Below are 23767 nucleotides of genomic sequence, written 5' to 3'. Positions count from 1 at the left end.
TTTCACAGGTTTACTAACCGAGACTATATATCTAAACGCTCTTTTTAAACAGAGAGGGGGGGGAGTAGCTCTGCGCATGTCACTGGTCGCGTATACGCGCGGCGTAGTGTCCTTTTTTGGACACAAATTATGATTCTTGCCTTTGTGTCCCCGAAGCAGAACAAGGCCAGTCACTCTCACACTTTCAATGGTCCTAAATCAAGTTCAAATAGGTACTCATCCGCCCCCAAACGGCTTTGAAGTGACTATACTCGCACCAGCTTGTATTGATGGCATGCAGCACATGCATTTTCACTCGTTTGCGTCAAATCCTTGTATGGTCACACCATAGCCAGCTTTTTCTTTTTTCTACCGGTGAAGAAAAGCATTCCCTTTTCCCAAGCTCTTTCAATACCTGCTGCAGCAAAACATTCATTCAGGCGCTTCCTTCTTGGTATCTGCGCAACGGTGAGGAATCAAAGTAGGAGCTTTGGTGAAAAGGGCATAAGGCCTGTTCTTTTAGTTTGGCGCGCTACGCTCAACTAATTGACAGACATCTTTCCCTCATCCCCCAAATACAGAATTGGTTAAATGGATGCTCGAGCCAGCCAGGAGTCGAACCTGGAATCTTCTGATCCGTAGTCCAACGCGTTATCCATTGCGCCACTGGCCCAAGGTGTTTGCTGCTTGCCATGTCACCGACCCAGGACACTCGCTCGGAGCGAAAGAAGTGACGGGGAAACAGCAGACAGTGGTCTTCCTCTTTCACAGGTTTACTAACCGAGACTATATATCTAAACGCTCTTTTTAAACAGAGAGGGGGGGGGAGTAGCTCTGCGCATGTCACTGGTCGCGTATACGCGCGGCGTGCAACGTCCCTTGTCTGCACATAGGGACAACGAAAAATGTGCCATGACCCGGATTCGAACCGGGGTTGCTGCGACCACAACGCAGAGTACTAACCACTATACGATCACGGCTCGCCACTTCTCGCTGGACGCACGAGAGGTGGTGGCCATGGGTGTTCTGTCCTGTGCTGTGCCACATGAATAAACTGCGAACGTAAGTTCCCAGCCTCTCTCCCTTTGTTTAAGCCGTCCCAATTTCCAAGCAAGCCATTTTCCACCTTGTTTTCTCTGCCATATTTCAAGGGGCGTCACTTTTTTATTTGGTTATGACAAGATTGTTGAGCGTTTTACAAGAATGGCGCGGAAGGGCTACTCATTCCCTGCATAGTGTCCTTTTTCGGACACAAATTATGATTCTTGCCTTTGTGTCCCCGAAGCAGAACAAGGTCAGTCACTCTCACACTTTCAATGGTCCTAAATCAAATTCAAATAGGTACTCATCCGCCCCCAAACGGCTTTGAAGTGACTATACTCGCACCAGCTTGAATTGATGGCATGCAGCACATGCATTTTCACTCGTTTGCGTAAAATCCTTGTATGGTCACACCATAGCCAGCTTTTTCTTTTTTCTACCGGTGAAGAAAAGCATTCCCTTTTCCCAAGCTCTTTCAATACCTGCTGCAGCAAGACGTTCATGCAGGCGCTTCCTTTTGGTATCTGCGCAACGGTGAGGAATCAAAGTAGGAGCTTTGCTGAAAAGGGCATAAGGCCTGTTCTTTTAGTTTGGCGCGCTACGCTCAACTACTTGACAGACATCTTTCCCTCATCGGCCAAATACAGAATTGGTTAAATGGATGCTCGAGCCAGCCAGGAGTCGAACCTGGAATCTTCTGATCCGTAGTCAGACGCGTTATCCATTGCGCCACTGGCCCAAGGTGTTTGCTGTTTGCCATGTCACTGACCCAGGACACTCGCTCGGAGCGAAAGAAGTGATAGGGAAACAGCAGACAGTGGTCATCCTCTTTCACAGGTTTACTAACCGAGACTATATATCTAAATGCTCTTTTTAAACAGAGACGAGGGGGAGTAACTCTGCGCATGGCACTGGTCGCGTATAGCGTATACGCACGGCGCGCAACGTCCCTTGTCTGCACATAGGGACAACGAAAAATGTGCCGTGACACGGATTCGAACCGGGGTTGCTGCGACCACAACGCAGAGTACTAACCACTATACAATCACGGCTCGCCACTTCTCGCTGGACACACGAGAGGTGGTGGCCACGGGTGTTCTGACCTGTGCTGTGCCACGTGAATAAACTGCGAACGTAAGTTCCCAGCCTCTCTCCCTTTGTCTAAGCCGTCCCAATTTCCAAACAAGCCATTTTCCACCTTGTTTTCTCTGCCACATTTCAAGGGGCGTCACTTTTTTATTTGGTTATGACAAGATTGTTGAGAGTTTTACAAGAATGGCGCGGAAGGGCTACTCATTCCCTGCATAGTGTCCTTTTTTGGACACAAATTATGATTCTTGCCTTTGTGTCCCCGAAGCAGAACAAGGCCAGTCACTCTCACACTTTCAATGGTCCTAAATCAAGTTCAAATAGGTACTCATCCGCCCCCAAACGGCTTTGAAGTGACTATACTCGCACCAGCTTGTATTGATGGCATGCAGCACATGCATTTTCACTCGTTTGCGTCAAATCCTTGTATGGTCCCACCATAGCCAGCTTTTTCTTTTTTCTACCGGTGAAGAAAAGCATTCCCTTTTCCCAAGCTCTTTCAATACCTGCTGCAGCAAAACATTCATTCAGGCGCTTCCTTCTTGGTATCTGCGCAACGGTGAGGAATCAAAGTAGGAGCTTTGGTGAAAAGGGCATAAGGCCTGTTCTTTTAGTTTGGCGCGCTACGCTCAACTAATTGACAGACATCTTTCCCTCATCGGCCAAATACAGAATTGGTTAAATGGATGCTCGAGCCAGCCAGGAGTCGAACCTGGAATCTTCTGATCCGTAGTCAGACGCATTATCCATTGCGCCACTGGCCCAAGGTGTTTGATACTTGCCATGTCACCGACCCAGGACACTCGCTCGGAGCGAAAGAAGTGACGGGGAAACAGCAGACAGTGGTCTTCCTCTTTCACAGGTTTACTAACCGAGACTATATATCTAAACGCTCTTTTTAAACAGAGAGGGGGGGGAGTAGCTCTGCGCATGTCACTGGTCGCGTATACGCGCGGCGTAGTGTCCTTTTTTGGACACAAATTATGATTCTTGCCTTTGTGTCCCCGAAGCAGAACAAGGCCAGTCACTCTCACACTTTCAATGGTCCTAAATCAAGTTCAAATAGGTACTCATCCGCCCCCAAACGGCTTTGAAGTGACTATACTCGCACCAGCTTGTATTGATGGCATGCAGCACATGCATTTTCACTCGTTTGCGTCAAATCCTTGTATGGTCACACCATAGCCAGCTTTTTCTTTTTTCTACCGGTGAAGAAAAGCATTCCCTTTTCCCAAGCTCTTTCAATACCTGCTGCAGCAAAACATTCATTCAGGCGCTTCCTTCTTGGTATCTGCGCAACGGTGAGGAATCAAAGTAGGAGCTTTGGTGAAAAGGGCATAAGGCCTGTTCTTTTAGTTTGGCGCGCTACGCTCAACTAATTGACAGACATCTTTCCCTCATCGGCCAAATACAGAATTGGTTAAATGGATGCTCGAGCCAGCCAGGAGTCGAACCTGGAATCTTCTGATCCGTAGTCAGACGCATTATCCATTGCGCCACTGGCCCAAGGTGTTTGCTGCTTGCCATGTCACCGACCCAGGACACTCGCTCGGAGCGAAAGAAGTGACGGGGAAACAGCAGACAGTGGTCTTCCTCTTTCACAGGTTTACTAACCGAGACTATATATCTAAACGCTCTTTTTAAACAGAGAGGGGGGGGAGTAGCTCTGCGCATGTCACTGGTCGCGTATACGCGCGGCGTAGTGTCCTTTTTTGGACACAAATTATGATTCTTGCCTTTGTGTCCCCGAAGCAGAACAAGGCCAGTCACTCTCACACTTTCAATGGTCCTAAATCAAGTTCAAATAGGTACTCATCCGCCCCCAAACGGCTTTGAAGTGACTATACTCGCACCAGCTTGTATTGATGGCATGCAGCACATGCATTTTCACTCGTTTGCGTCAAATCCTTGTATGGTCACACCATAGCCAGCTTTTTCTTTTTTCTACCGGTGAAGAAAAGCATTCCCTTTTCCCAAGCTCTTTCAATACCTGCTGCAGCAAAACATTCATTCAGGCGCTTCCTTCTTGGTATCTGCGCAACGGTGAGGAATCAAAGTAGGAGCTTTGGTGAAAAGGGCATAAGGCCTGTTCTTTTAGTTTGGCGCGCTACGCTCAACTAATTGACAGACATCTTTCCCTCATCGGCCAAATACAGAATTGGTTAAATGGATGCTCGAGCCAGCCAGGAGTCGAACCTGGAATCTTCTGATCCGTAGTCAGACGCATTATCCATTGCGCCACTGGCCCAAGGTGTTTGCTGCTTGCCATGTCACCGACCCAGGACACTCGCTCGGAGCGAAAGAAGTGACGGGGAAACAGCAGACAGTGGTCTTCCTCTTTCACAGGTTTACTAACCGAGACTATATATCTAAACGCTCTTTTTAAACAGAGAGGGGGGGGAGTAGCTCTGCGCATGTCACTGGTCGCGTATAGCGTATACGCACGGCGCGCAACGTCCCTTGTCTGCACATAGGGACAACGAAAAATGTGCCGTGACCCGGATTCGAACCGGGGTTGCTGCGACCACAACGCAGAGTACTAACCACTATACGATCACGGCTCGCCACTTCTCGCTGGACGCACGAGAGGTGGTGGCCACGGGTGTTCTGTCCTGTGCTGTGCCACATGAATAAACTGCGAACGTAAGTTCCCAGCCTCTTTCCCTTTGTCTAAGCCGTCCCAATTTCCAAGCAAGCCATTTTCCACCTTGTTTTCTCTGCCATATTTCAAGGGGCGTCACTTTTTTATTTGGTTATGACAAGATTGTTGAGCGTTTTACAAGAATGGCGCGGAAGGGCTACTCATTCCCTGCATAGTGTCCTTTTTCGGACACAAAATATGATTCTTGCCTTTGTGTCCCCGAAGCAGAACAAGGCCAGTCACTCTCACACTTTCAATGGTCCTAAATCAAATTCAAATAGGTACTCATCCGCCCCCAAACGGCTTTGAAGTGACTATACTCGCACCAGCTTGAATTGATGGCATGCAGCACATGCATTTTCACTCGTTTGCGTCAAATCCTTGTATGGTCACACCATAGCCAGCTTTTTCTTTTTTCTACCGGTGAAGAAAAGCATTCCCTTTTCCCAAGCTCTTTCAATACCTGCTGCAGCAAGACGTTCATGCAGGCGCTTCCTTTTGGTATCTGCGCAACGGTGAGGAATCAAAGTAGGAGCTTTGGTGAAAAGGGCATAAGGCCTGTTCTTTTAGTTTGGCGCGCTACGCTCAACTACTTGACAGACATCTTTCCCTCATCGGCCAAATACAGAATTGGTTAAATGGATGCTCGAGCCAGCCAGGAGTCGAACCTGGAATCTTCTGATCCGTAGTCAGACGCGTTATCCATTGCGCCACTGGCCCAAGGTGTTTGCTGCTTGCCATGTCACCGACCCAGGACACTCGCTCGGAGCGAAAGAAGTGATGGGGAAACAGCAGACACAGGTCTTCCTCTTTCATAGGTTTACTAACCGAGACTATATATCTAAACGCTCTTTTTAAACAAAGACGGGGGGGAGCAGCTCTGCGCATGGCACTGGTCGCGTATAGCGTATAAGCACGGCGTGCAACGTCCCTTGTCTTCACATAGGGACAACAAAAAACATGCCTTGACCCGGATTCGAACCGGGGTTGCTGCGACCACAACGCAGAGTACTAACCACTATACGATCACGGCTCGCCACTTCTCGCTGGACACACGAGAGGTGGTGGCCACGGGTGTTCTGACCTGTGCTGTGCCACATGAATAAACTGCGAACGTAAGTTCCCAGCCTCTCTCCCTTTGTCTAAGCCGTCCCAATTTCCAAACAAGCCATTTTCCACCTTGTTTTCTCTGCCACATTTCAAGGGGCGTCACTTTTTTATTTGGTTATGACAATATTGTTGAGCGTTTTACAAGAATGGCGCGGAAGGGCTACTCATTCCCTGCATAGTGTCCTTTTTTGGACACAAATTATGATTCTTGCCTTTGTGTCCCCGAAGCAGAACTAGGCCAGTCACTCTCACACTTTCAATGGTCCTAAATCAAGTTCAAATAGGTACTCATCCGCCCCCAAACGGCTTTGAAGTGACTATACTCGCACCAGCTTGTATTGATGGCATGCAGCACATGCATTTTCACTCGTTTGCGTCAAATCCTTGTATGGTCACACCATAGCCAGCTTTTTCTTTTTTCTACCGGTGAAGAAAAGCATTCCCTTTTCCCAAGCTCTTTCAATACCTGCTGCAGCAAAACATTCATTCAGGCGCTTCCTTCTTGGTATCTGCACAACGGTGAGGAATCAAAGTAGGAGCTTTGGTGAAAAGGGCATAAGGCCTGTTCTTTTAGTTTGGCGCGCTACGCTCAACTAATTGACAGACATCTTTCCCTCATCGGCCAAATACAGAATTGGTTAAATGGATGCTCGAGCCAGCCAGGAGTCGAACCTGGAATCTTCTGATCCGTAGTCAGACGCATTATCCATTGCGCCACTGGCCCAAGGTGTTTGCTGCTTGCCATGTCACCGACCCAGGACACTCGCTCGGAGCGAAAGAAGTGACGGGGAAACAGCAGACAGTGGTCTTCCTCTTTCACAGGTTTACTAACCGAGGCTATATATCTAAACGCTCTTTTTAAACAGAGAGGGGGGGGAGTAGCTCTGCGCATGTCACTGGTCGCGTATACGCGCGGCGTAGTGTCCTTTTTTGGACACAAATTATGATTCTTGCCTTTGTGTCCCCGAAGCAGAACAAGGCCAGTCACTCTCACACTTTCAATGGTCCTAAATCAAGTTCAAATAGGTACTCATCCGCCCCCAAACGGCTTTGAAGTGACTATACTCGCACCAGCTTGTATTGATGGCATGCAGCACATGCATTTTCACTCGTTTGCGTCAAATCCTTGTATGGTCACACCATAGCCAGCTTTTTCTTTTTTCTACCGGTGAAGAAAAGCATTCCCTTTTCCCAAGCTCTTTCAATACCTGCTGCAGCAAAACATTCATTCAGGCGCTTCCTTCTTGGTATCTGCGCAACGGTGAGGAATCAAAGTAGGAGCTTTGGTGAAAAGGGCATAAGGCCTGTTCTTTTAGTTTGGCGCGCTACGCTCAACTAATTGACAGACATCTTTCCCTCATCCCCCAAATACAGAATTGGTTAAATGGATGCTCGAGCCAGCCAGGAGTCGAACCTGGAATCTTCTGATCCGTAGTCCAACGCGTTATCCATTGCGCCACTGGCCCAAGGTGTTTGCTGCTTGCCATGTCACCGACCCAGGACACTCGCTCGGAGCGAAAGAAGTGACGGGGAAACAGCAGACAGTGGTCTTCCTCTTTCACAGGTTTACTAACCGAGACTATATATCTAAACGCTCTTTTTAAACAGAGAGGGGGGGGGAGTAGCTCTGCGCATGTCACTGGTCGCGTATACGCGCGGCGTGCAACGTCCCTTGTCTGCACATAGGGACAACGAAAAATGTGCCATGACCCGGATTCGAACCGGGGTTGCTGCGACCACAACGCAGAGTACTAACCACTATACGATCACGGCTCGCCACTTCTCGCTGGACGCACGAGAGGTGGTGGCCATGGGTGTTCTGTCCTGTGCTGTGCCACATGAATAAACTGCGAACGTAAGTTCCCAGCCTCTCTCCCTTTGTTTAAGCCGTCCCAATTTCCAAGCAAGCCATTTTCCACCTTGTTTTCTCTGCCATATTTCAAGGGGCGTCACTTTTTTATTTGGTTATGACAAGATTGTTGAGCGTTTTACAAGAATGGCGCGGAAGGGCTACTCATTCCCTGCATAGTGTCCTTTTTCGGACACAAATTATGATTCTTGCCTTTGTGTCCCCGAAGCAGAACAAGGTCAGTCACTCTCACACTTTCAATGGTCCTAAATCAAATTCAAATAGGTACTCATCCGCCCCCAAACGGCTTTGAAGTGACTATACTCGCACCAGCTTGAATTGATGGCATGCAGCACATGCATTTTCACTCGTTTGCGTCAAATCCTTGTATGGTCACACCATAGCCAGCTTTTTCTTTTTTCTACCGGTGAAGAAAAGCATTCCCTTTTCCCAAGCTCTTTCAATACCTGCTGCAGCAAGACGTTCATGCAGGCGCTTCCTTTTGGTATCTGCGCAACGGTGAGGTATCAAAGTAGGAGCTTTGCTGAAAAGGGCATAAGGCCTGTTCTTTTAGTTTGGCGCGCTACGCTCAACTACTTGACAGACATCTTTCCCTCATCGGCCAAATACAGAATTGGTTAAATGGATGCTCGAGCCAGCCAGGAGTCGAACCTGGAATCTTCTGATCCGTAGTCAGACGCGTTATCCATTGCGCCACTGGCCCAAGGTGTTTGCTGTTTGCCATGTCACTGACCCAGGACACTCGCTCGGAGCGAAAGAAGTGATAGGGAAACAGCAGACAGTGGTCATCCTCTTTCACAGGTTTACTAACCGAGACTATATATCTAAATGCTCTTTTTAAACAGAGACGAGGGGGAGTAACTCTGCGCATGGCACTGGTCGCGTATAGCGTATACGCACGGCGCGCAACGTCCCTTGTCTGCACATAGGGACAACGAAAAATGTGCCGTGACACGGATTCGAACCGGGGTTGCTGCGACCACAACGCAGAGTACTAACCACTATACAATCACGGCTCGCCACTTCTCGCTGGACACACGAGAGGTGGTGGCCACGGGTGTTCTGACCTGTGCTGTGCCACGTGAATAAACTGCGAACGTAAGTTCCCAGCCTCTCTCCCTTTGTCTAAGCCGTCCCAATTTCCAAACAAGCCATTTTCCACCTTGTTTTCTCTGCCACATTTCAAGGGGCGTCACTTTTTTATTTGGTTATGACAAGATTGTTGAGAGTTTTACAAGAATGGCGCGGAAGGGCTACTCATTCCCTGCATAGTGTCCTTTTTTGGACACAAATTATGATTCTTGCCTTTGTGTCCCCGAAGCAGAACAAGGCCAGTCACTCTCACACTTTCAATGGTCCTAAATCAAGTTCAAATAGGTACTCATCCGCCCCCAAACGGCTTTGAAGTGACTATACTCGCACCAGCTTGTATTGATGGCATGCAGCACATGCATTTTCACTCGTTTGCGTCAAATCCTTGTATGGTCACACCATAGCCAGCTTTTTCTTTTTTCTACCGGTGAAGAAAAGCATTCCCTTTTCCCAAGCTCTTTCAATACCTGCTGCAGCAAAACATTCATTCAGGCGCTTCCTTCTTGGTATCTGCGCAACGGTGAGGAATCAAAGTAGGAGCTTTGGTGAAAAGGGCATAAGGCCTGTTCTTTTAGTTTGGCGCGCTACGCTCAACTAATTGACAGACATCTTTCCCTCATCGGCCAAATACAGAATTGGTTAAATGGATGCTCGAGCCAGCCAGGAGTCGAACCTGGAATCTTCTGATCCGTAGTCAGACGCATTATCCATTGCGCCACTGGCCCAAGGTGTTTGCTGCTTGCCATGTCACCGACCCAGGACACTCGCTCGGAGCGAAAGAAGTGACGGGGAAACAGCAGACAGTGGTCTTCCTCTTTCACAGGTTTACTAACCGAGACTATATATCTAAACGCTCTTTTTAAACAGAGAGGGGGGGGAGTAGCTCTGCGCATGTCACTGGTCGCGTATACGCGCGGCGTAGTGTCCTTTTTTGGACACAAATTATGATTCTTGCCTTTGTGTCCCCGAAGCAGAACAAGGCCAGTCACTCTCACACTTTCAATGGTCCTAAATCAAGTTCAAATAGGTACTCATCCGCCCCCAAACGGCTTTGAAGTGACTATACTCGCACCAGCTTGTATTGATGGCATGCAGCACATGCATTTTCACTCGTTTGCGTCAAATCCTTGTATGGTCACACCATAGCCAGCTTTTTCTTTTTTCTACCGGTGAAGAAAAGCATTCCCTTTTCCCAAGCTCTTTCAATACCTGCTGCAGCAAAACATTCATTCAGGCGCTTCCTTCTTGGTATCTGCGCAACGGTGAGGAATCAAAGTAGGAGCTTTGGTGAAAAGGGCATAAGGCCTGTTCTTTTAGTTTGGCGCGCTACGCTCAACTAATTGACAGACATCTTTCCCTCATCGGCCAAATACAGAATTGGTTAAATGGATGCTCGAGCCAGCCAGGAGTCGAACCTGGAATCTTCTGATCCGTAGTCAGACGCATTATCCATTGCGCCACTGGCCCAAGGTGTTTGCTGCTTGCCATGTCACCGACCCAGGACACTCGCTCGGAGCGAAAGAAGTGACGGGGAAACAGCAGACAGTGGTCTTCCTCTTTCACAGGTTTACTAACCGAGACTATATATCTAAACGCTCTTTTTAAACAGAGAGGGGGGGGAGTAGCTCTGCGCATGTCACTGGTCGCGTATACGCGCGGCGTAGTGTCCTTTTTTGGACACAAATTATGATTCTTGCCTTTGTGTCCCCGAAGCAGAACAAGGCCAGTCACTCTCACACTTTCAATGGTCCTAAATCAAGTTCAAATAGGTACTCATCCGCCCCCAAACGGCTTTGAAGTGACTATACTCGCACCAGCTTGTATTGATGGCATGCAGCACATGCATTTTCACTCGTTTGCGTCAAATCCTTGTATGGTCACACCATAGCCAGCTTTTTCTTTTTTCTACCGGTGAAGAAAAGCATTCCCTTTTCGCAAGCTCTTTCAATACCTGCTGCAGCAAAACATTCATTCAGGCGCTTCCTTCTTGGTATCTGCGCAACGGTGAGGAATCAAAGTAGGAGCTTTGGTGAAAAGGGCATAAGGCCTGTTCTTTTAGTTTGGCGCGCTACGCTCAACTAATTGACAGACATCTTTCCCTCATCGGCCAAATACAGAATTGGTTAAATGGATGCTCGAGCCAGCCAGGAGTCGAACCTGGAATCTTCTGATCCGTAGTCAGACGCATTATCCATTGCGCCACTGGCCCAAGGTGTTTGCTGCTTGCCATGTCACCGACCCAGGACACTCGCTCGGAGCGAAAGAAGTGACGGGGAAACAGCAGACAGTGGTCTTCCTCTTTCACAGGTTTACTAACCGAGACTATATATCTAAACGCTCTTTTTAAACAGAGAGGGGGGGGAGTAGCTCTGCGCATGTCACTGGTCGCGTATAGCGTATACGCACGGCGCGCAACGTCCCTTGTCTGCACATAGGGACAACGAAAAATGTGCCGTGACCCGGATTCGAACCGGGGTTGCTGCGACCACAACGCAGAGTACTAACCACTATACGATCACGGCTCGCCACTTCTCGCTGGACGCACGAGAGGTGGTGGCCACGGGTGTTCTGTCCTGTGCTGTGCCACATGAATAAACTGCGAACGTAAGTTCCCAGCCTCTTTCCCTTTGTCTAAGCCGTCCCAATTTCCAAGCAAGCCATTTTCCACCTTGTTTTCTCTGCCATATTTCAAGGGGCGTCACTTTTTTATTTGGTTATGACAAGATTGTTGAGCGTTTTACAAGAATGGCGCGGAAGGGCTACTCATTCCCTGCATAGTGTCCTTTTTCGGACACAAAATATGATTCTTGCCTTTGTGTCCCCGAAGCAGAACAAGGCCAGTCACTCTCACACTTTCAATGGTCCTAAATCAAATTCAAATAGGTACTCATCCGCCCCCAAACGGCTTTGAAGTGACTATACTCGCACCAGCTTGAATTGATGGCATGCAGCACATGCATTTTCACTCGTTTGCGTCAAATCCTTGTATGGTCACACCATAGCCAGCTTTTTCTTTTTTCTACCGGTGAAGAAAAGCATTCCCTTTTCCCAAGCTCTTTCAATACCTGCTGCAGCAAGACGTTCATGCAGGCGCTTCCTTTTGGTATCTGCGCAACGGTGAGGAATCAAAGTAGGAGCTTTGGTGAAAAGGGCATAAGGCCTGTTCTTTTAGTTTGGCGCGCTACGCTCAACTACTTGACAGACATCTTTCCCTCATCGGCCAAATACAGAATTGGTTAAATGGATGCTCGAGCCAGCCAGGAGTCGAACCTGGAATCTTCTGATCCGTAGTCAGACGCGTTATCCATTGCGCCACTGGCCCAAGGTGTTTGCTGCTTGCCATGTCACCGACCCAGGACACTCGCTCGGAGCGAAAGAAGTGATGGGGAAACAGCAGACACAGGTCTTCCTCTTTCATAGGTTTACTAACCGAGACTATATATCTAAACGCTCTTTTTAAACAAAGACGGGGGGGAGCAGCTCTGCGCATGGCACTGGTCGCGTATAGCGTATAAGCACGGCGTGCAACGTCCCTTGTCTTCACATAGGGACAACAAAAAACATGCCTTGACCCGGATTCGAACCGGGGTTGCTGCGACCACAACGCAGAGTACTAACCACTATACGATCACGGCTCGCCACTTCTCGCTGGACACACGAGAGGTGGTGGCCACGGGTGTTCTGACCTGTGCTGTGCCACATGAATAAACTGCGAACGTAAGTTCCCAGCCTCTCTCCCTTTGTCTAAGCCGTCCCAATTTCCAAACAAGCCATTTTCCACCTTGTTTTCTCTGCCACATTTCAAGGGGCGTCACTTTTTTATTTGGTTATGACAATATTGTTGAGCGTTTTACAAGAATGGCGCGGAAGGGCTACTCATTCCCTGCATAGTGTCCTTTTTTGGACACAAATTATGATTCTTGCCTTTGTGTCCCCGAAGCAGAACTAGGCCAGTCACTCTCACACTTTCAATGGTCCTAAATCAAGTTCAAATAGGTACTCATCCGCCCCCAAACGGCTTTGAAGTGACTATACTCGCACCAGCTTGTATTGATGGCATGCAGCACATGCATTTTCACTCGTTTGCGTCAAATCCTTGTATGGTCACACCATAGCCAGCTTTTTCTTTTTTCTACCGGTGAAGAAAAGCATTCCCTTTTCCCAAGCTCTTTCAATACCTGCTGCAGCAAAACATTCATTCAGGCGCTTCCTTCTTGGTATCTGCACAACGGTGAGGAATCAAAGTAGGAGCTTTGGTGAAAAGGGCATAAGGCCTGTTCTTTTAGTTTGGCGCGCTACGCTCAACTAATTGACAGACATCTTTCCCTCATCGGCCAAATACAGAATTGGTTAAATGGATGCTCGAGCCAGCCAGGAGTCGAACCTGGAATCTTCTGATCCGTAGTCAGACGCATTATCCATTGCGCCACTGGCCCAAGGTGTTTGCTGCTTGCCATGTCACCGACCCAGGACACTCGCTCGGAGCGAAAGAAGTGACGGGGAAACAGCAGACAGTGGTCTTCCTCTTTCACAGGTTTACTAACCGAGGCTATATATCTAAACGCTCTTTTTAAACAGAGAGGGGGGGGAGTAGCTCTGCGCATGTCACTGGTCGCGTATACGCGCGGCGTAGTGTCCTTTTTTGGACACAAATTATGATTCTTGCCTTTGTGTCCCCGAAGCAGAACAAGGCCAGTCACTCTCACACTTTCAATGGTCCTAAATCAAGTTCAAATAGGTACTCATCCGCCCCCAAACGGCTTTGAAGTGACTATACTCGCACCAGCTTGTATTGATGGCATGCAGCACATGCATTTTCACTCGTTTGCGTCAAATCCTTGTATGGTCACACCATAGCCAGCTTTTTCTTTTTTCTACCGGTGAAGAAAAGCATTCCCTTTTCCCAAGCTCTTTCAATACCTGCTGCAGCAAAACATTCATTCAGGCGCTTCCTTCTTGGTATCTGCGCAACGGTGAGGAATCAAAGTAGGAGCTTTGGTGAAAAGGGCATAAGGCCTGTTCTTTTAGTTTGGCGCGCTACGCTCAACTAATTGACAGACATCTTTCCCTCATCCCCCAAATACAGAATTGGTTAAATGGATGCTCGAGCCAGCCAGGAGTCGAACCTGGAATCTTCTGATCCGTAGTCCAACGCGTTATCCATTGCGCCACTGGCCCAAGGTGTTTGCTGCTTGCCATGTCACCGACCCAGGACACTCGCTCGGAGCGAAAGAAGTGACGGGGAAACAGCAGACAGTGGTCTTCCTCTTTCACAGGTTTACTAACCGAGACTATATATCTAAACGCTCTTTTTAAACAGAGAGGGGGGGGGAGTAGCTCTGCGCATGTCACTGGTCGCGTATACGCGCGGCGTGCAACGTCCCTTGTCTGCACATAGGGACAACGAAAAATGTGCCATGACCCGGATTCGAACCGGGGTTGCTGCGACCACAACGCAGAGTACTAACCACTATACGATCACGGCTCGCCACTTCTCGCTGGACGCACGAGAGGTGGTGGCCATGGGTGTTCTGTCCTGTGCTGTGCCACATGAATAAACTGCGAACGTAAGTTCCCAGCCTCTCTCCCTTTGTTTAAGCCGTCCCAATTTCCAAGCAAGCCATTTTCCACCTTGTTTTCTCTGCCATATTTCAAGGGGCGTCACTTTTTTATTTGGTTATGACAAGATTGTTGAGCGTTTTACAAGAATGGCGCGGAAGGGCTACTCATTCCCTGCATAGTGTCCTTTTTCGGACACAAATTATGATTCTTGCCTTTGTGTCCCCGAAGCAGAACAAGGTCAGTCACTCTCACACTTTCAATGGTCCTAAATCAAATTCAAATAGGTACTCATCCGCCCCCAAACGGCTTTGAAGTGACTATACTCGCACCAGCTTGAATTGATGGCATGCAGCACATGCATTTTCACTCGTTTGCGTAAAATCCTTGTATGGTCACACCATAGCCAGCTTTTTCTTTTTTCTACCGGTGAAGAAAAGCATTCCCTTTTCCCAAGCTCTTTCAATACCTGCTGCAGCAAGACGTTCATGCAGGCGCTTCCTTTTGGTATCTGCGCAACGGTGAGGTATCAAAGTAGGAGCTTTGCTGAAAAGGGCATAAGGCCTGTTCTTTTAGTTTGGCGCGCTACGCTCAACTACTTGACAGACATCTTTCCCTCATCGGCCAAATACAGAATTGGTTAAATGGATGCTCGAGCCAGCCAGGAGTCGAACCTGGAATCTTCTGATCCGTAGTCAGACGCGTTATCCATTGCGCCACTGGCCCAAGGTGTTTGCTGCTTGCCATGTCACCGACCCAGGACACTCGCTCGGAGCGAAAGAAGTGATGGGGAAACAGCAGACACAGGTCTTCCTCTTTCATAGGTTTACTAACCGAGACTATATATCTAAACGCTCTTTTTAAACAAAGACGGGGGGGAGCAGCTCTGCGCATGGCACTGGTCGCGTATAGCGTATAAGCACGGCGTGCAACGTCCCTTGTCTTCACATAGGGACAACAAAAAACATGCCTTGACCCGGATTCGAACCGGGGTTGCTGCGACCACAACGCAGAGTACTAACCACTATACGATCACGGCTCGCCACTTCTCGCTGGACACACGAGAGGTGGTGGCCACGGGTGTTCTGACCTGTGCTGTGCCACATGAATAAACTGCGAACGTAAGTTCCCAGCCTCTCTCCCTTTGTCTAAGCCGTCCCAATTTCCAAACAAGCCATTTTCCACCTTGTTTTCTCTGCCACATTTCAAGGGGCGTCACTTTTTTATTTGGTTATGACAATATTGTTGAGCGTTTTACAAGAATGGCGCGGAAGGGCTACTCATTCCCTGCATAGTGTCCTTTTTTGGACACAAATTATGATTCTTGCCTTTGTGTCCCCGAAGCAGAACTAGGCCAGTCACTCTCACACTTTCAATGGTCCTAAATCAAGTTCAAATAGGTACTCATCCGCCCCCAAACGGCTTTGAAGTGACTATACTCGCACCAGCTTGTATTGATGGCATGCAGCACATGCATTTTCACTCGTTTGCGTCAAATCCTTGTATGGTCACACCATAGCCAGCTTTTTCTTTTTTCTACCGGTGAAGAAAAGCATTCCCTTTTCCCAAGCTCTTTCAATACCTGCTGCAGCAAAACATTCATTCAGGCGCTTCCTTCTTGGTATCTGCACAACGGTGAGGAATCAAAGTAGGAGCTTTGGTGAAAAGGGCATAAGGCCTGTTCTTTTAGTTTGGCGCGCTACGCTCAACTAATTGACAGACATCTTTCCCTCATCGGCCAAATACAGAATTGGTTAAATGGATGCTCGAGCCAGCCAGGAGTCGAACCTGGAATCTTCTGATCCGTAGTCAGACGCATTATCCATTGCGCCACTGGCCCAAGGTGTTTGCTGCTTGCCATGTCACCGACCCAGGACACTCGCTCGGAGCGAAAGAAGTGACGGGGAAACAGCAGACAGTGGTCTTCCTCTTTCACAGGTTTACTAACCGAGGCTATATATCTAAACGCTCTTTTTAAACAGAGAGGGGGGGGAGTAGCTCTGCGCATGTCACTGGTCGCGTATACGCGCGGCGTAGTGTCCTTTTTTGGACACAAATTATGATTCTTGCCTTTGTGTCCCCGAAGCAGAACAAGGCCAGTCACTCTCACACTTTCAATGGTCCTAAATCAAGTTCAAATAGGTACTCATCCGCCCCCAAACGGCTTTGAAGTGACTATACTCGCACCAGCTTGTATTGATGGCATGCAGCACATGCATTTTCACTCGTTTGCGTCAAATCCTTGTATGGTCACACCATAGCCAGCTTTTTCTTTTTTCTACCGGTGAAGAAAAGCATTCCCTTTTCCCAAGCTCTTTCAATACCTGCTGCAGCAAAACATTCATTCAGGCGCTTCCTTCTTGGTATCTGCGCAACGGTGAGGAATCAAAGTAGGAGCTTTGGTGAAAAGGGCATAAGGCCTGTTCTTTTAGTTTGGCGCGCTACGCTCAACTAATTGACAGACATCTTTCCCTCATCCCCCAAATACAGAATTGGTTAAATGGATGCTCGAGCCAGCCAGGAGTCGAACCTGGAATCTTCTGATCCGTAGTCCAACGCGTTATCCATTGCGCCACTGGCCCAAGGTGTTTGCTGCTTGCCATGTCACCGACCCAGGACACTCGCTCGGAGCGAAAGAAGTGACGGGGAAACAGCAGACAGTGGTCTTCCTCTTTCACAGGTTTACTAACCGAGACTATATATCTAAACGCTCTTTTTAAACAGAGAGGGGGGGGGAGTAGCTCTGCGCATGTCACTGGTCGCGTATACGCGCGGCGTGCAACGTCCCTTGTCTGCACATAGGGACAACGAAAAATGTGCCATGACCCGGATTCGAACCGGGGTTGCTGCGACCACAACGCAGAGTACTAACCACTATACGATCACGGCTCGCCACTTCTCGCTGGACGCACAAGAGGTGGTGGCCATGGGTGTTCTGTCCTGTGCTGTGCCACATGAATAAACTGCGAACGTAAGTTCCCAGCCTCTCTCCCTTTGTTTAAGCCGTCCCAATTTCCAAGCAAGCCATTTTCCACCTTGTTTTCTCTGCCATATTTCAAGGGGCGTCACTTTTTTATTTGGTTATGACAAGATTGTTGAGCGTTTTACAAGAATGGCGCGGAAGGGCTACTCATTCCCTGCATAGTGTCCTTTTTCGGACACAAATTATGATTCTTGCCTTTGTGTCCCCGAAGCAGAACAAGGTCAGTCACTCTCACACTTTCAATGGTCCTAAATCAAATTCAAATAGGTACTCATCCGCCCCCAAACGGCTTTGAAGTGACTATACTCGCACCAGCTTGAATTGATGGCATGCAGCACATGCATTTTCACTCGTTTGCGTAAAATCCTTGTATGGTCACACCATAGCCAGCTTTTTCTTTTTTCTACCGGTGAAGAAAAGCATTCCCTTTTCCCAAGCTCTTTCAATACCTGCTGCAGCAAGACGTTCATGCAGGCGCTTCCTTTTGGTATCTGCGCAACGGTGAGGTATCAAAGTAGGAGCTTTGCTGAAAAGGGCATAAGGCCTGTTCTTTTAGTTTGGCGCGCTACGCTCAACTACTTGACAGACATCTTTCCCTCATCGGCCAAATACAGAATTGGTTAAATGGATGCTCGAGCCAGCCAGGAGTCGAACCTGGAATCTTCTGATCCGTAGTCAGACGCGTTATCCATTGCGCCACTGGCCCAAGGTGTTTGCTGTTTGCCATGTCACTGACCCAGGACACTCGCTCGGAGCGAAAGAAGTGATAGGGAAACAGCAGACAGTGGTCATCCTCTTTCACAGGTTTACTAACCGAGACTATATATCTAAATGCTCTTTTTAAACAGAGACGAGGGGGAGTAACTCTGCGCATGGCACTGGTCGCGTATAGCGTATACGCACGGCGCGCAACGTCCCTTGTCTGCACATAGGGACAACGAAAAATGTGCCGTGACACGGATTCGAACCGGGGTTGCTGCGACCACAACGCAGAGTACTAACCACTATACAATCACGGCTCGCCACTTCTCGCTGGACACACGAGAGGTGGTGGCCACGGGTGTTCTGACCTGTGCTGTGCCACGTGAATAAACTGCGAACGTAAGTTCCCAGCCTCTCTCCCTTTGTCTAAGCCGTCCCAATTTCCAAACAAGCCATTTTCCACCTTGTTTTCTCTGCCACATTTCAAGGGGCGTCACTTTTTTATTTGGTTATGACAAGATTGTTGAGAGTTTTACAAGAATGGCGCGGAAGGGCTACTCATTCCCTGCATAGTGTCCTTTTTTGGACACAAATTATGATTCTTGCCTTTGTGTCCCCGAAGCAGAACAAGGCCAGTCACTCTCACACTTTCAATGGTCCTAAATCAAGTTCAAATAGGTACTCATCCGCCCCCAAACGGCTTTGAAGTGACTATACTCGCACCAGCTTGTATTGATGGCATGCAGCACATGCATTTTCACTCGTTTGCGTCAAATCCTTGTATGGTCACACCATAGCCAGCTTTTTCTTTTTTCTACCGGTGAAGAAAAGCATTCCCTTTTCCCAAGCTCTTTCAATACCTGCTGCAGCAAAACATTCATTCAGGCGCTTCCTTCTTGGTATCTGCGCAACGGTGAGGAATCAAAGTAGGAGCTTTGGTGAAAAGGGCATAAGGCCTGTTCTTTTAGTTTGGCGCGCTACGCTCAACTAATTGACAGACATCTTTCCCTCATCGGCCAAATACAGAATTGGTTAAATGGATGCTCGAGCCAGCCAGGAGTCGAACCTGGAATCTTCTGATCCGTAGTCAGACGCATTATCCATTGCGCCACTGGCCCAAGGTGTTTGCTGCTTGCCATGTCACCGACCCAGGACACTCGCTCGGAGCGAAAGAAGTGACGGGGAAACAGCAGACAGTGGTCTTCCTCTTTCACAGGTTTACTAACCGAGACTATATATCTAAACGCTCTTTTTAAACAGAGAGGGGGGGGAGTAGCTCTGCGCATGTCACTGGTCGCGTATACGCGCGGCGTGCAACGTCCCTTGTCTGCACATAGGGACAACGAAAAATGTGCCGTGACCCGGATTCGAACCGGGGTTGCTGCGACCACAACGCAGAGTACTAACCACTATACTATCACGGCTCGCCACTTCTCGCTGGACACACGAGAGGTGGTGGCCACGGGTGTTCTGACCTGTGCTGTGCCACGTGAATAAACTGCGAACGTAAGTTCCCAGCCTCTCTCCCTTTGTCTAAGCCGTCCCAATTTCCAAGCAAGCCATTTTCCACCTTGTTTTCTCTGCCATATTTCAAGGGGCGTCACTTTTTTATTTGGTTATGACAAGATTGTTGAGCGTTTTACAAGAATGGCGCGGAAGGGCTACTCATTCCCTGCATAGTGTCCTTTTTCGGACACAAATTATGATTCTTGCCTTTGTGTCCCCGAAGCAGAACAAGGCCAGTCACTCTCACACTTTCAATGGTCCTAAATCAAATTCAAATAGGTACTCATCCGCCCCCAAACGGCTTTGAAGTGACTATACTCGCACCAGCTTGAATTGATGGCATGCAGCACATGCATTTTCACTCGTTTGCGTCAAATCCTTGTATGGTCACACCATAGCCAGCTTTTTCTTTTTTCTACCGGTGAAGAAAAGCATTCCCTTTTCCCAAGCTCTTTCAATACCTGCTGCAGCAAGACGTTCATGCAGGCGCTTCCTTTTGGTATCTGCGCAACGGTGAGGAATCAAAGTAGGAGCTTTGGTGAAAAGGGCATAAGGCCTGTTCTTTTAGTTTGGCGCGCTACGCTCAACTACTTGACAGACATCTTTCCCTCATCGGCCAAATACAGAATTGGTTAAATGGATGCTCGAGCCCGCCAGGAGTCGAACCTGGAATCTTCTGATCCGTAGTCAGACGCGTTATCCATTGCGCCACTGGCCCAAGGTGTTTGCTGTTTGCCATGTCACTGACCCAGGACACTCGCTCGGAGCGAAAGAAGTGATAGGGAAACAGCAGACAGTGGTCATCCTCTTTCACAGGTTTACTAACCGAGACTATATATCTAAATGCTCTTTTTAAACAGAGACGAGGGGGAGTAACTCTGCGCATGGCACTGGTCGCGTATAGCGTATACGCACGGCGCGCAACGTCCCTTGTCTGCACATAGGGACAACGAAAAATGTGCCGTGACACGGATTCGAACCGGGGTTGCTGCGACCACAACGCAGAGTACTAACAACTATACGATCACGGCTCGCCACTTCTCGCTGGACACACGAGAGGTGGTGGCCACGGGTGTTCTGACCTGTGCTGTGCCACGTGAATAAACTGCGAACGTAAGTTCCCAGCCTCTCTCCCTTTGTCTAAGCCGTCCCAATTTCCAAACAAGCCATTTTCCACCTTGTTTTCTCTGCCACATTTCAAGGGGCGTCACTTTTTTATTTGGTTATGACAAGATTGTTGAGCGTTTTACAAGAATGGCGCGGAAGGGCTACTCATTCCCTGCATAGTGTCTTTTTTTGGACACAAATTATGATTCTTGCCTTTGTGTCCCCGAAGCAGAACAAGGCCAGTCACTCTCACACTTTCAATGGTCCTAAATCGAGTTCAAATAGGTACTCATCCGCCCCCAAACGGCTTTGAAGTGACTATACTCGCACCAGCTTGTATTGATGGCATGCAGCACATGCATTTTCACTCGTTTGCGTCAAATCCTTGTATGGTCACACCATAGCCAGCTTTTTCTTTTTTCTACCGGTGAAGAAAAGCATTCCCTTTTCCCAAGGTCTTTCAATACCTGCTGCAGCAAAACATTCATTCAGGCGCTTCCTTCTTGGTATCTGCGCAACGGTGAGGAATCAAAGTAGGAGCTTTGGTGAAAAGGGCATAAGGCCTGTTCTTTTAGTTTGGCGCGCTACGCTCAACTAATTGACAGACATCTTTCCCTCATCGGCCAAATACAGAATTGGTTAAATGGATGCTCGAGCCAGCCAGGAGTCGAACCTGGAATCTTCTGATCCGTAGTCAGACGCATTATCCATTGCGCCACTGGCCCAAGGTGTTTGCTGCTTGCCATGTCACCGACCCAGGACACTCGCTCGGAGCGAAAGAAGTGACGGGGAAACAGCAGACAGTGGTCTTCCTCTTTCACAGGTTTACTAACCGAGACTATATATCTAAACGCTCTTTTTAAACAGAGAGGGGGGGGGAGTAGCTCTGCGCATGTCACTGGTCGCGTATACGCGCGGCGTGCAACGTCCCTTGTCTGCACATAGGGACAACGAAAAATGTGCCGTGACCCGGATTCGAACCGGGGTTGCTGCGACCACAACGCAGAGTACTAACCACTATACTATCACTGCTCGCCACTTCTCTCTGGACGCAAGAGAGGTGGTGGCCACGGGTGTTCTGACCTGTGCTGTGCCACGTGAATAAACTGCGAACGTAAGTTCCCAGCCTCTCTCCCTTTGTCTAAGCCGTCCCAATTTCCAAGCAAGCCATTTTCCACCTTGTTTTCTCTGCCATATTTCAAGGGGCGTCACTTTTTTATTTGGTTATGACAAGATTGTTGAGCGTTTTACAAGAATGGCACGGAAGGGCTACTCATTCCCTGCATAGTGTCCTTTTTCAGACACAAATTATGATTCTTGCCTTTGTGTCCCCGAAGCAGAACAAGGCCAGTCACTCTCACACTTTCAATGGTCCTAAATCAAATTCAAATAGGTACTCATCCGCCCCCAAACGGCTTTGAAGTGACTATACTCGCACCAGCTTGAATTGATGGCATGCAGCACATGCATTTTCACTCGTTTGCGTCAAATCCTTGTATGGTCACACCATAGCCAGCTTTTTCTTTTTTCTACCGGTGAAGAAAAGCATTCCCTTTTCCCAAGCTCTTTCAATACCTGCTGCAGCAAGACGTTCATGCAGGCGCTTCCTTTTGGTATCTGCGCAACGGTGAGGAATCAAAGTAGGAGCTTTGCTGAAAAGGGCATAAGGCCTGTTCTTTTAGTTTGGCGCGCTACGCTCAACTACTTGACAGACATCTTTCTCTCATCGGCCAAATACAGAATTGGTTAAATGGATGCTCGAGCCAGCCAGGAGTCGAACCTGGAATCTTCTGATCCGTAGTCAGACGCGTTATCCATTGCGCCACTGGCCCAAGGTGTTTGCTGTTTGCCATGTCACTGACCCAGGACACTCGCTCGGAGCGAAAGAAGTGATAGGGAAACAGCAGACAGTGGTCATCCTCTTTCACAGGTTTACTAACCGAGACTATATATCTAAATGCTCTTTTTAAACAGAGACGAGGGGGAGTAACTCTGCGCATGGCACTGGTCGCGTATAGCGTATACGCTCGGCGCGCAACGTCCCTTGTCTGCACATAGGGACAACGAAAAATGTGCCGTGACACAGATTCAAACCGGGGTTGCTGCGACCACAACGCAGAGTACTAACCACTATACGATCACGGCTCGCCACTTCTCGCTGGACACACGAGAGGTGGTGGCCACGGGTGTTCTGACCTGTGCTGTGCCACGTGAATAAACTGCGAACGTAAGTTCCCAGCCTCTCTCCCTTTGTCTAAGCCGTCCCAATTTCCAAACAAGCCATTTTCCACCTTGTTTTCTCTGCCACATTTCAAGGGGCGTCACTTTTTTATTTGGTTATGACAAGATTGTTGAGCGTTTTACAAGAATGGCGCGGAAGGGCTACTCATTCCCTGCATAGTGTCCTTTTTTGGACACAAATTATGATTCTTGCCTTTGTGTCCCCGAAGCAGAACAAGGCCAGTCACTCTCACACTTTCAATGGTCCTAAATCAAGTTCAAATAGGTACTCATCCGCCCCCAAACGGCTTTGAAGTGACTATACTCGCACCAGCTTGTATTGATGGCATGCAGCACATGCATTTTCACTCGTTTGCGTCAAATCCTTGTATGGTCACACCATAGCCAGCTTTTTCTTTTTTCTACCGGTGAAGAAAAGCATTCCCTTTTCCCAAGCTCTTTCAATACCTGCTGCAGCAAAACATTCATTCAGGCGCTTCCTTCTTGGTATCTGCGCAACGGTGAGGAATCAAAGTAGGAGCTTTGGTGAAAAGGGCATAAGGCCTGTTCTTTTAGTTTGGCGCGCTACGCTCAACTAATTGACAGACATCTTTCCCTCATCGCCCAAATACAGAATTGGTTAAATGGATGCTCGAGCCAGCCAGGAGTCGAACCTGGAATCTTCTGATCCGTAGTCAGACGCATTATCCATTGCGCCACTGGCCCAAGGTGTTTGCTGCTTGCCATGTCACCGACCCAGGACACTCGCTCGGAGCGAAAGAAGTGACGGGGAAACAGCAGACAGTGGTCTTCCTCTTTCACAGGTTTACTAACCGAGACTATATATCTAAACGCTCTTTTTAAACAG

At 48.5% G+C, this 23767-nt stretch overlaps 32 non-coding genes across 32 annotated transcripts; all 32 read right to left on the bottom strand.

The window, feature by feature from the left end:
- Positions 1 to 579: 579 nt before the first annotated feature.
- trnar-acg (transfer RNA arginine (anticodon ACG)) lies at positions 580 to 652 on the bottom strand. Its single transcript has one exon. It is a non-coding gene; the product is annotated as a tRNA-Arg (tRNA).
- Positions 653 to 887: 235 nt separating this feature from the next.
- On the bottom strand, positions 888 to 959 carry trnah-gug (transfer RNA histidin (anticodon GUG)). The gene has a single exon. It is a non-coding gene; the product is annotated as a tRNA-His (tRNA).
- Positions 960 to 1686: 727 nt separating this feature from the next.
- On the bottom strand, positions 1687 to 1759 carry trnar-acg (transfer RNA arginine (anticodon ACG)). Its single transcript has one exon. It is a non-coding gene; the product is annotated as a tRNA-Arg (tRNA).
- A 1041-nt stretch (positions 1760 to 2800) lies between these two features.
- trnar-acg (transfer RNA arginine (anticodon ACG)) lies at positions 2801 to 2873 on the bottom strand. The gene has a single exon. It is a non-coding gene; the product is annotated as a tRNA-Arg (tRNA).
- Positions 2874 to 3542: 669 nt separating this feature from the next.
- Positions 3543 to 3615, bottom strand: trnar-acg (transfer RNA arginine (anticodon ACG)). Its single transcript has one exon. It is a non-coding gene; the product is annotated as a tRNA-Arg (tRNA).
- Positions 3616 to 4284: 669 nt separating this feature from the next.
- On the bottom strand, positions 4285 to 4357 carry trnar-acg (transfer RNA arginine (anticodon ACG)). Its single transcript has one exon. It is a non-coding gene; the product is annotated as a tRNA-Arg (tRNA).
- A 241-nt stretch (positions 4358 to 4598) lies between these two features.
- On the bottom strand, positions 4599 to 4670 carry trnah-gug (transfer RNA histidin (anticodon GUG)). The gene has a single exon. It is a non-coding gene; the product is annotated as a tRNA-His (tRNA).
- Positions 4671 to 5397: 727 nt separating this feature from the next.
- Positions 5398 to 5470, bottom strand: trnar-acg (transfer RNA arginine (anticodon ACG)). Its single transcript has one exon. It is a non-coding gene; the product is annotated as a tRNA-Arg (tRNA).
- Positions 5471 to 6511: 1041 nt separating this feature from the next.
- trnar-acg (transfer RNA arginine (anticodon ACG)) lies at positions 6512 to 6584 on the bottom strand. The gene has a single exon. It is a non-coding gene; the product is annotated as a tRNA-Arg (tRNA).
- Positions 6585 to 7253: 669 nt separating this feature from the next.
- trnar-acg (transfer RNA arginine (anticodon ACG)) lies at positions 7254 to 7326 on the bottom strand. Its single transcript has one exon. It is a non-coding gene; the product is annotated as a tRNA-Arg (tRNA).
- Positions 7327 to 7561: 235 nt separating this feature from the next.
- trnah-gug (transfer RNA histidin (anticodon GUG)) lies at positions 7562 to 7633 on the bottom strand. Its single transcript has one exon. It is a non-coding gene; the product is annotated as a tRNA-His (tRNA).
- A 727-nt stretch (positions 7634 to 8360) lies between these two features.
- Positions 8361 to 8433, bottom strand: trnar-acg (transfer RNA arginine (anticodon ACG)). Its single transcript has one exon. It is a non-coding gene; the product is annotated as a tRNA-Arg (tRNA).
- Positions 8434 to 9474: 1041 nt separating this feature from the next.
- On the bottom strand, positions 9475 to 9547 carry trnar-acg (transfer RNA arginine (anticodon ACG)). The gene has a single exon. It is a non-coding gene; the product is annotated as a tRNA-Arg (tRNA).
- Positions 9548 to 10216: 669 nt separating this feature from the next.
- trnar-acg (transfer RNA arginine (anticodon ACG)) lies at positions 10217 to 10289 on the bottom strand. Its single transcript has one exon. It is a non-coding gene; the product is annotated as a tRNA-Arg (tRNA).
- A 669-nt stretch (positions 10290 to 10958) lies between these two features.
- trnar-acg (transfer RNA arginine (anticodon ACG)) lies at positions 10959 to 11031 on the bottom strand. Its single transcript has one exon. It is a non-coding gene; the product is annotated as a tRNA-Arg (tRNA).
- Positions 11032 to 11272: 241 nt separating this feature from the next.
- On the bottom strand, positions 11273 to 11344 carry trnah-gug (transfer RNA histidin (anticodon GUG)). Its single transcript has one exon. It is a non-coding gene; the product is annotated as a tRNA-His (tRNA).
- Positions 11345 to 12071: 727 nt separating this feature from the next.
- trnar-acg (transfer RNA arginine (anticodon ACG)) lies at positions 12072 to 12144 on the bottom strand. The gene has a single exon. It is a non-coding gene; the product is annotated as a tRNA-Arg (tRNA).
- A 1041-nt stretch (positions 12145 to 13185) lies between these two features.
- On the bottom strand, positions 13186 to 13258 carry trnar-acg (transfer RNA arginine (anticodon ACG)). Its single transcript has one exon. It is a non-coding gene; the product is annotated as a tRNA-Arg (tRNA).
- Positions 13259 to 13927: 669 nt separating this feature from the next.
- trnar-acg (transfer RNA arginine (anticodon ACG)) lies at positions 13928 to 14000 on the bottom strand. The gene has a single exon. It is a non-coding gene; the product is annotated as a tRNA-Arg (tRNA).
- A 235-nt stretch (positions 14001 to 14235) lies between these two features.
- trnah-gug (transfer RNA histidin (anticodon GUG)) lies at positions 14236 to 14307 on the bottom strand. The gene has a single exon. It is a non-coding gene; the product is annotated as a tRNA-His (tRNA).
- Positions 14308 to 15034: 727 nt separating this feature from the next.
- trnar-acg (transfer RNA arginine (anticodon ACG)) lies at positions 15035 to 15107 on the bottom strand. The gene has a single exon. It is a non-coding gene; the product is annotated as a tRNA-Arg (tRNA).
- A 1041-nt stretch (positions 15108 to 16148) lies between these two features.
- Positions 16149 to 16221, bottom strand: trnar-acg (transfer RNA arginine (anticodon ACG)). The gene has a single exon. It is a non-coding gene; the product is annotated as a tRNA-Arg (tRNA).
- Positions 16222 to 16890: 669 nt separating this feature from the next.
- On the bottom strand, positions 16891 to 16963 carry trnar-acg (transfer RNA arginine (anticodon ACG)). The gene has a single exon. It is a non-coding gene; the product is annotated as a tRNA-Arg (tRNA).
- A 235-nt stretch (positions 16964 to 17198) lies between these two features.
- trnah-gug (transfer RNA histidin (anticodon GUG)) lies at positions 17199 to 17270 on the bottom strand. The gene has a single exon. It is a non-coding gene; the product is annotated as a tRNA-His (tRNA).
- Positions 17271 to 17997: 727 nt separating this feature from the next.
- trnar-acg (transfer RNA arginine (anticodon ACG)) lies at positions 17998 to 18070 on the bottom strand. Its single transcript has one exon. It is a non-coding gene; the product is annotated as a tRNA-Arg (tRNA).
- Positions 18071 to 19111: 1041 nt separating this feature from the next.
- trnar-acg (transfer RNA arginine (anticodon ACG)) lies at positions 19112 to 19184 on the bottom strand. The gene has a single exon. It is a non-coding gene; the product is annotated as a tRNA-Arg (tRNA).
- Positions 19185 to 19418: 234 nt separating this feature from the next.
- trnah-gug (transfer RNA histidin (anticodon GUG)) lies at positions 19419 to 19490 on the bottom strand. Its single transcript has one exon. It is a non-coding gene; the product is annotated as a tRNA-His (tRNA).
- Positions 19491 to 20217: 727 nt separating this feature from the next.
- trnar-acg (transfer RNA arginine (anticodon ACG)) lies at positions 20218 to 20290 on the bottom strand. Its single transcript has one exon. It is a non-coding gene; the product is annotated as a tRNA-Arg (tRNA).
- Positions 20291 to 21331: 1041 nt separating this feature from the next.
- Positions 21332 to 21404, bottom strand: trnar-acg (transfer RNA arginine (anticodon ACG)). The gene has a single exon. It is a non-coding gene; the product is annotated as a tRNA-Arg (tRNA).
- A 235-nt stretch (positions 21405 to 21639) lies between these two features.
- trnah-gug (transfer RNA histidin (anticodon GUG)) lies at positions 21640 to 21711 on the bottom strand. Its single transcript has one exon. It is a non-coding gene; the product is annotated as a tRNA-His (tRNA).
- A 727-nt stretch (positions 21712 to 22438) lies between these two features.
- trnar-acg (transfer RNA arginine (anticodon ACG)) lies at positions 22439 to 22511 on the bottom strand. Its single transcript has one exon. It is a non-coding gene; the product is annotated as a tRNA-Arg (tRNA).
- Positions 22512 to 23552: 1041 nt separating this feature from the next.
- trnar-acg (transfer RNA arginine (anticodon ACG)) lies at positions 23553 to 23625 on the bottom strand. The gene has a single exon. It is a non-coding gene; the product is annotated as a tRNA-Arg (tRNA).
- Between the last annotated feature and the right edge of the window lie 142 nt (positions 23626 to 23767).

This window comes from Osmerus eperlanus, chromosome 19 (genome assembly GCF_963692335.1).
Source record: "Osmerus eperlanus chromosome 19, fOsmEpe2.1, whole genome shotgun sequence".
NCBI lineage: Eukaryota > Metazoa > Chordata > Actinopteri > Osmeriformes > Osmeridae > Osmerus > Osmerus eperlanus.
This window is presented reverse-complemented; position numbering and strand designations above follow the sequence as displayed.